This window comes from Myotis myotis, unplaced genomic scaffold (genome assembly GCF_014108235.1).
Source record: "Myotis myotis isolate mMyoMyo1 unplaced genomic scaffold, mMyoMyo1.p scaffold_m19_p_7, whole genome shotgun sequence".
Taxonomy (NCBI): Eukaryota; Metazoa; Chordata; class Mammalia; order Chiroptera; family Vespertilionidae; genus Myotis; species Myotis myotis.
The window spans coordinates 36,188,698-36,196,390 of NW_023416379.1; positions in this window are offsets into that span (position 1 = coordinate 36,188,698).

Genomic DNA, 7,693 nt, shown 5'->3' on the forward strand with positions numbered 1-7,693 from the left:
TGCACTGGTTTTTATGGGCCTGGCCATCTGTGCCTGGCAGTAGATTTCTATGTTCATGAAGCATAAGGGGCCTGAAGCATGGGGAGGATAAGGACTTCCATCTCTTTTTCTTCCCCTCTAGGTGCTTAGACAATGACGACTACTCCTAACTTAACCCCTGATGGGCCTTGTTCTGTTCTAAACAGTTTCCACATAGTCTGTTACCTCCATTTCATAGTTGAGAGAACAAGGTTGCTAAGTGACTTGGTCAAGGTCATAGCCTAATAAGTGGGGGGAGCCAGGAACGGAGTGCCGACTGCCCCGTGCCAGAATCCCCTCTCCTAATCTCTGCACGAGACACCTCCTCTAGGTGGGCTCGGTAGCCTTTCTCGGTCATAAATCCCTCCTTGAAGCCCTTCGCCTCCTCTCTTCCCCACCTCCTGTTTGGGGGTTGAAGGAGCCACAGTGGCATTAGCCTTCCAGATCTTTACTTGAGCAGAGCTCGCAGCCCCAGCTTCCTCTGTGGCCGATTCCATTCCCGACCTGCAGAGCTGCCTCTACTGCTGGCTCTGGGGACGTCCGAGCCTAATCCAGACTTCACATGTTTGACAATGACACTCCCTTCTTCTACATCGGCCCTGCCCCACTGGCCTCCTCTTCACCTTTCCGTGCCCTACGTCCACCTTCTTTTCCTTTGGGGAGTAATGATTTGGGACATCTCGGGCGCCCAGCAGTTGCCATAGCCAGCCTGTCAGGGCTCCTGTGATTTGGGGCTTAGGTGTGTGAGAAGCTCTCACCTCTGTAGGCTCCAAGGTCCCGCGTGTTCACAACTGCCAGCCTGTGCACCGCCTCGAATCACAGACAGAGCTGAAGGGGTGGGTTCTGCAGCCAACCTGGAGCGCTTCGCTGGTAAGGATTTCAATGTAAAAAGCCCCTCACGTGTTTGGTTCAGTGAGTTCTTTGGAAATTCTTTATCTCAAACCAGAATTCTAAAGTAAAACCATGTAACCACATGCGAAGGAATAAAACTGTCACCCCCAACCCACCACACCCCACCCACTTCCTAATTCTTTGGTTTCTCTGGAGTTCATCACAACCTCCAGAAAGGTGTCTGTTTGGGGCTAGAGGGTGCTGCCTCCAGCGGAATCAATTTCCTACACTAGCGACCCTCACTAGGGTATTAAAAGCCTTTCTGAGTTTGGATGTGGATGCCTGTGCCAGTATCTGACCTTGGACCCTCTGTACACCCTCATTCTGAGTTCTGTTATGCTACAAAGGCCTCCAGCTGGCATAATTTGCAATCCAATAAAGGGCCAAGTGAGTCCTAAACACACCAGCCTCACTTGCAGGTCACCACAGGAAACTGCTCTTTCAGACTCAAATTCATGCCCATCCTCCATAAGCCTTATAAGGTGCCACGCTGCTGTTGGAAGTGACTTACTCATGAGGTGTCCGCTCACAGGAGGCAGACCTTCACATGTGCGCTAACCCCACGGCATCACATAGATGCGCTGCCTGAGAGTCTTAAATTGCAGAGGTCGGGGGTGATGCCCCCCCAGGCTGAGGGGCAGAGATGTCTCCTTTGAAGCCTGACACCAAATAATAGAAGAAGCCACAGAAGTAGATCTTGATTGGTTTTATGGATGGCAGAAAACACATGCGCAATATTCTTCCTTTTTAAACAATATACACCCAAAAAGCGTTCGTACATATTGAAAGGAAAAAAAGTGAAGAAAATAAAAGTGTGTGTGTGTATGTGTGTGTGTGTGTGTGTGTGTGTGTGTGTGTGTGAATGCACTTTCTAAATAGAATGTCGAGGGGACCCAATCTGCCTCTGCTCTCTGGTGAACGGTGGAGAGGAGAGGCCCAGACCCTGAGCCTCTGTGCATCAGGACAAGTTCCCTGCCCACTGAGATCAACAAGTTCCGGCTTCTGGGTCAACAGCTAACTTTGTAGTTTGCACCACAATACCAAAATTAACTCCCAGAAGTGAGAAAAGAATATGCCCTGAAGTTCACCTTCAGGGAGCCTCTGTTCTGTTCAATAGAGAAACCTAGCTGCCATGCTTTGCCCTGCACAGTGGATCATGGGAAATTATTTGGGGACTCTGAAATACCACACTTAAGAGACATAGAACCGAAGAAAATGTGTGATCCAGCTTCCTCATTTTGATAAGCTCAAACAAAAGGAATGACTGGTGTTGTCTCTCTGTTATTTAAGTCTAAGGCTGATGCTGTCCTAGGGCTCCAATGGGCCCAGTGTATAAGTCAGAGAAGTTGACACTAGCTGCATAACAAAACACCCAGAAGTCTCAGAGGTTGAACACAGTTTAGTCACATTCTAGTCTAATGTGGGTTGAACAGCTCTCCCCCGAGCTATGATGAGGTTCTTTCCATCTATGGCACCACCATTCCCTGAGGCTTCTTTGGAGCCCTCTACTGGGTCCTCTGCCTTCGTCTGGACATCAGAGAACAGATAATGAATGGATGGTCTAGCAGTGGTTCTCAACCTTCCTAATGCCGTGACCCTTTAATACAGTTCCTCATGTTGTGGTGACCCCAACCATAAAATTATTTTCGTTGCTACTTCATAACGGTAATTTTGCTACTGTTATGAATCGTAATGTAAATATCTGATATGCAGGATGTATTTTTGGGGGTCACGATCCACAGGTTGAAAACCACTGGAAAGGGACATAAGTTTTATGAGCCAGATCTGGAAGTAGCATTTATTGTTTCTTCTCACATTTCACTTACCAGAACTTGTTGCATGCTCCACCTAGAAGCAAGAAACCTGGGGAATGTTGTCTCCTCGTGTGCTTGAGGAGTAGCATTTATTATTGAAAGAAGAAGTGGAATTAGTGGGAAGCAAGCCAGTTTCAGCCACATCTAGGAATGGAGGAGTTTAAGGCCTGACAGTGTCCCTGCCCTGTCTAGAAGCAAAAGTTAATAATTCCATTCAGCCCCAGCCAGTTTGGCTTAGTGGATAGAGCACTGGCCTGCGGACTGAAGGGTCCCAGGTTTGATTCCGGTCAAGGGCACATGCCTGAGTTGCGGGCTCGGTCCCCAGTGGGGGTGTGCAGGATGCAGCCAATTGGTGCTTCTCTCTCATCATTGATGTTCCTATAGCTCTCTCCCTTCTTCTCTGAAATCAAAAATCTATAACAATAAATAAATAAGTGATTACTTTAAAAAAATAATAATTCCATTCAATTGACTATACATTTGTCAATTGAATAGGCCTGTACCCTTCAAATAGTTTCCCTTTGGCATATGTCACCTACTAGTGTGACTTCTGAGCTGTTAGAAAGCTCTCCTGCTCCAGCCTACCTGCTCTAGCCTGCCTATCCTGGAACTTTGCCACTAGAAAATCCCATTGGGTTCAATGTTACCAGCATCTTTTCTTTCTCTCTTAAAGTGTATGCCAGTTACCAATGTATTGCCTCTTAGCTCCACGTTTATCATTGCCTGCTCTTCAAAAATAGGCCTGTACCCTTCAAGCAGTTTCCCTTTGGCAGCTGGCATAATATTGAGCTTTGCCAATAAGGATGCTGGAGAGACCCTGCAAGAGGGTCTGCTTCTGTCCTGCTTCCCTTAAGCTTGCGTGGCAGGGTCCTGCAGCCCACCAGGCTCCTGCAGCTTCCCGGACACGCCCCACCTCAGGTGGTTTTGCAGCAGAGCACCTCTGGCGAAATGTCTCCCTGCAATCAGCTTTTCCCGACACCCTCGCAAGCATATTTCCAGCCAGTTCCACCAATGCAGCACCCCCAGAGCCTTCCCTGCCGTCCTATGAGCCACAGCGGTGCCCCTTCAGCAAGGTCTGAATCTCAACCTGGGAGAGCTCTTCCTTGGGAACTTCATCTCCGCCTTAAGGGTAGCTGTTGTTCCTTATCTGCCTATATTCTTTAGAATTCTCTTTACTTCCTACGAACTCTTTGTTACTTAATCTCCTGTTGTTACTAATCTATATATATTAAAGGCTAATATGCAAAGTTTCCCCTCAGGAGTTCAACTGGGAGCCAGGAGTTCAATTGCTTGCTATGACATATGCTCACCACCAGGGAGCAGCGTGGAATGAAGGAAGGCCCCGGCCAGCAGCTGGCAGCAGGGGAAGGAAGGCCCTGGCTGGCAGCCGGAAGGCCCTGATGGACCCTGTTTGCCGGCTAGGCCTAGGGACCCTGCTTGTGCATGAAATTCGTGCACTGGGCCTCTAGTAATTCTTATACTTTCTTTGTCCAAATTACTGTGTGTATTTTCTCTCTTGATTGGATCCAGAGTGATATGGAATACAAATGATCTTGGGGTAGAATTCACAGGAAGTCAATGACACTTTAGTATAAAATAGTTTGTATTGTTTTCCTGGCACCTAGAGAGCAGTAGGTGCCTTGGAGCTGAGAGAGGGGACAGTAACAAGAAAGACCCAGTAAGGCACGGTAGAAAAACCCTAATGACAACCTTGCCTATTTCACAGTTTTGCCACGGGTTGACAATAACTGTTAAGTATTACTCTTTATTTCAGTGCAACACGTCTTTGGTTCCCCAGGGCCAGCGAAATAGAATGAAATAAAATGAAAGCACTCGTGTGCTTTTTGGTGAAGCAGAAACTCTCAGACTTTGACGAGTTCAGTACGTCCTTCCCTTTGCTGTTTTGTTTCTTAATCACACATAAAAGTGTGCTGCCATATAAAACATAGAGGACGGCTCTGGACATTTTATTTCTTCGAACAGAGCCCAGCTCCTCCCAGGGGTACATCAGTTCCTTCAAACCGCACGTTAGCACCTTATGGCTACAAGGAAAACATGAATCAAAATCACGGGGACTGTCAGACAACGAAATGGCTCCGTTAAGGAGAGGCTAGCGATGCCTTTCTCTGGGAGTTGTTAGAAATAGGATGGCAACGTGTGTCTTTTTTTTTTTTTTTTTTAACGTGTGTCTTTAGGATGGTTGGTGTAAGTGTGGTCGCCATTAAAAACTTGAGTAGGAGGAACAAGACAACAAGGTCTCTTCCAACTTAAAAAAAATCCTGTTTTTATCAACGTAATATACCTACATGATTAAAAAACAAATGGTACAGAGGATTTAGTGAGAGAATCAACAGTCCTCTCTCTTACCCTCTTTCTCCCAAACCCACTGATTCCTGCTCCTCAATTATCATGCTGTTATACCCCTTTGCTATTCCTTCTTTACTATTTCAATAGATTCTTGGGAGGGAGCAGAGAGAAACCCTTGTACCCTGCCCACCATTCTTGAAAAATAAACCTTCCTCTCAACATTGACTCATTTTTTTCTCTCCTGGGCAAGAACATAAGAAACAGAATCCAGCATTCTGGAAATTCTCATCTCAGTAAGCCAAAATGCATACTTTTGTGTTTGACGTTTAAGCCTATCATGGAAACATCCTTCTTCCATCTAGTCTAGTCCTTTTGACCTTCCAGATATTTCTCTATCCTGTTGGCCACGTGGGTTCAGAACCAGGCTTTTTGTCTTCATCCATCTGCTACTCTTTGGACAAACATTACCTTGACCATCTATAGTTTAATGAAAACATTTGATATAGGTCAACTGTTACAATAGCAGATTGTAATGTTATTATCAGAATGAAAACAGCAGTATTGCAAATAGTGTATTGGCCACAGTCCCAAAGTGCTATGCCCTGTGAAGAGACCCAAAGTGGCCAAGCAGCTGGAACGGAAGTGGCTGTAGTGTGGGTGGTCGCACTGGGCCCTCAGGGTGGCTATCCCATCTCACCATTGCTCATGCCTCAGAGATGATGAGATGGGGGCCTCCTACATACACCCACCACGTCTGCCCTTTCTGACAGAAAAATGGAGGGCAGAGTGGTGCATAGAACAGAGAAATTAGGCTAAATTGATCTTTACCCACAGCATTGCTAATTAATCCTGATTTCACTTCTCCTGCCTGCTGCAACACACACAAGGCCCTGCCCCACAGGCTCTGGTTAAACTGAAGCTGTGTTTTAATTATTCAGCACCACACTTGTGGCCATTAGATTATCATCTCTGCTTATTAACAATTGCTTTAAAGATAGCTAAGCAGACAACACTCATAGAAGGCACCTTTATCCGGATGGGTGTTAGTGACATTTTACTGTGCAAAAAAAAAAATCATGAAAACTCCTTAGCATGTCATACATTTTAGCAATCAAAGCCAAAGCATAATAAAGAAAGGCAAGTGGAAATGCTTCTGATCGGCATATTTTAAATGCCTTGCTTCCTGCCAATCTTGCATCCGTTTCCAGAGAAGTGAAAAGTTGCCCACTTTGCCAGCGCCTCTGTCAGCTGCCAGCTGTTACGTCCCTGGAAAAAGGGTCAGAAGGCTGCGGGTAGCTAATAGCCAGCCAGAAGCTGCCAGTGAGAACCGTCCCTCGTGGGTTTTAGCTGCCGGCTGATTGTCAGCCCAGAGCTACAAGTTCTGGTTTGATAAAAGCTAGCTATAGATTTCAAACCATCTTTTTTTTTTTTTCCTTTTTCCATTTGTGCTCTGAAATTGTCATGCACTCCAAATGGAACTCTGTGAGCATGAGGGCCTTTGTTCTGCCTTGTTAGGCACCAGCAGTTAGAGTCCTCTCTAGACAGTCACTTTGCAGGGAGGGCCAGCGGGTGAGAGGAGGAGAGAGGGGAGGTGGGAAGGGAGGCATGGGGCTGGATGAACTCACCAATGCCTGATGGCACATGGGCAGCGCTGAGTGAGAAGGCTGCATGCTTGGTCTGAGAGACAAGCTCAGGCCCTCTGGCTGTTCCTGTGACGGCTGGGGGCGGGGTGGGATGTGCTTGTAAGTCAGAATCAGAATTTATTGACTGTAGCTCCTGAAATGAAATGAGTCACCAGCTCGATGTGCTGGGCGTGACATCCAAATCTTAAACTGCCTTAAGGCTCCCAACTGCTTCCACAGGCCAGCAATCAAGAATCACCTCTGAGACACAGTGTGGATTTCCGTCTATTTCGGGGGGGGGGGGGGGGCAGGAATTCTGTGCGATGCTGTGCTTTAAATTCAGGTGCTTAGGGGCTGTCATGAGCAATGCATCAACAGTGAAAAATAAACACCCAGCAGAAGCCGGCTTTGAGTTCAGGCGAATGCACAATAAATTTCAACTGGTTAAATTAATCGCTCGCTGCTTGTTGTGAATATTAATCCCAGGGAGGGAACTGGCTTCAACCCAATCAAAAGACAAGTGAAAACTGAAAACAGAAACACATTTGGGATCTTCAGAAAGAAGGCTTACCTGAGAGCCAAGTGAGGATACTGAGTCCCAAAGAGAAGCAGGTTTTGAAAAACAGCCCCTCCTCTTTGCAGGCCCAGCTGTGCTGTAATAACCAGCTCACCTGCCCTCAGCCCTCACCTGTCCCCTCCAGGGCTCCCCAGGGACTTGTACGGAGAAGGGTCTTTCCTGAGGGTGTAGAACTGGGGTGGGGAATGTCTGGCCCACGGGCCATATAAGGCCCACAAAATCATTTGATCTGGCCCTGCCAAGGCATGAGGGATGAGTTAGTTAAATGTTTGACCAAATACAGCAGGCTAATTTTTAAGTTGATAATTTTTTATGGCCCTCGAATGTTAAAAATATCCAAATGGCCCTTGGCAGGAAACGGTTCCCAACCCCTGGTGTAGAAGATGAAAGAGCCAAGACTCCCGGTGTTGTGTTGTGTTTTTATTGTGTGTGGTAAAATATATACAACATAAAATTTATTGCTT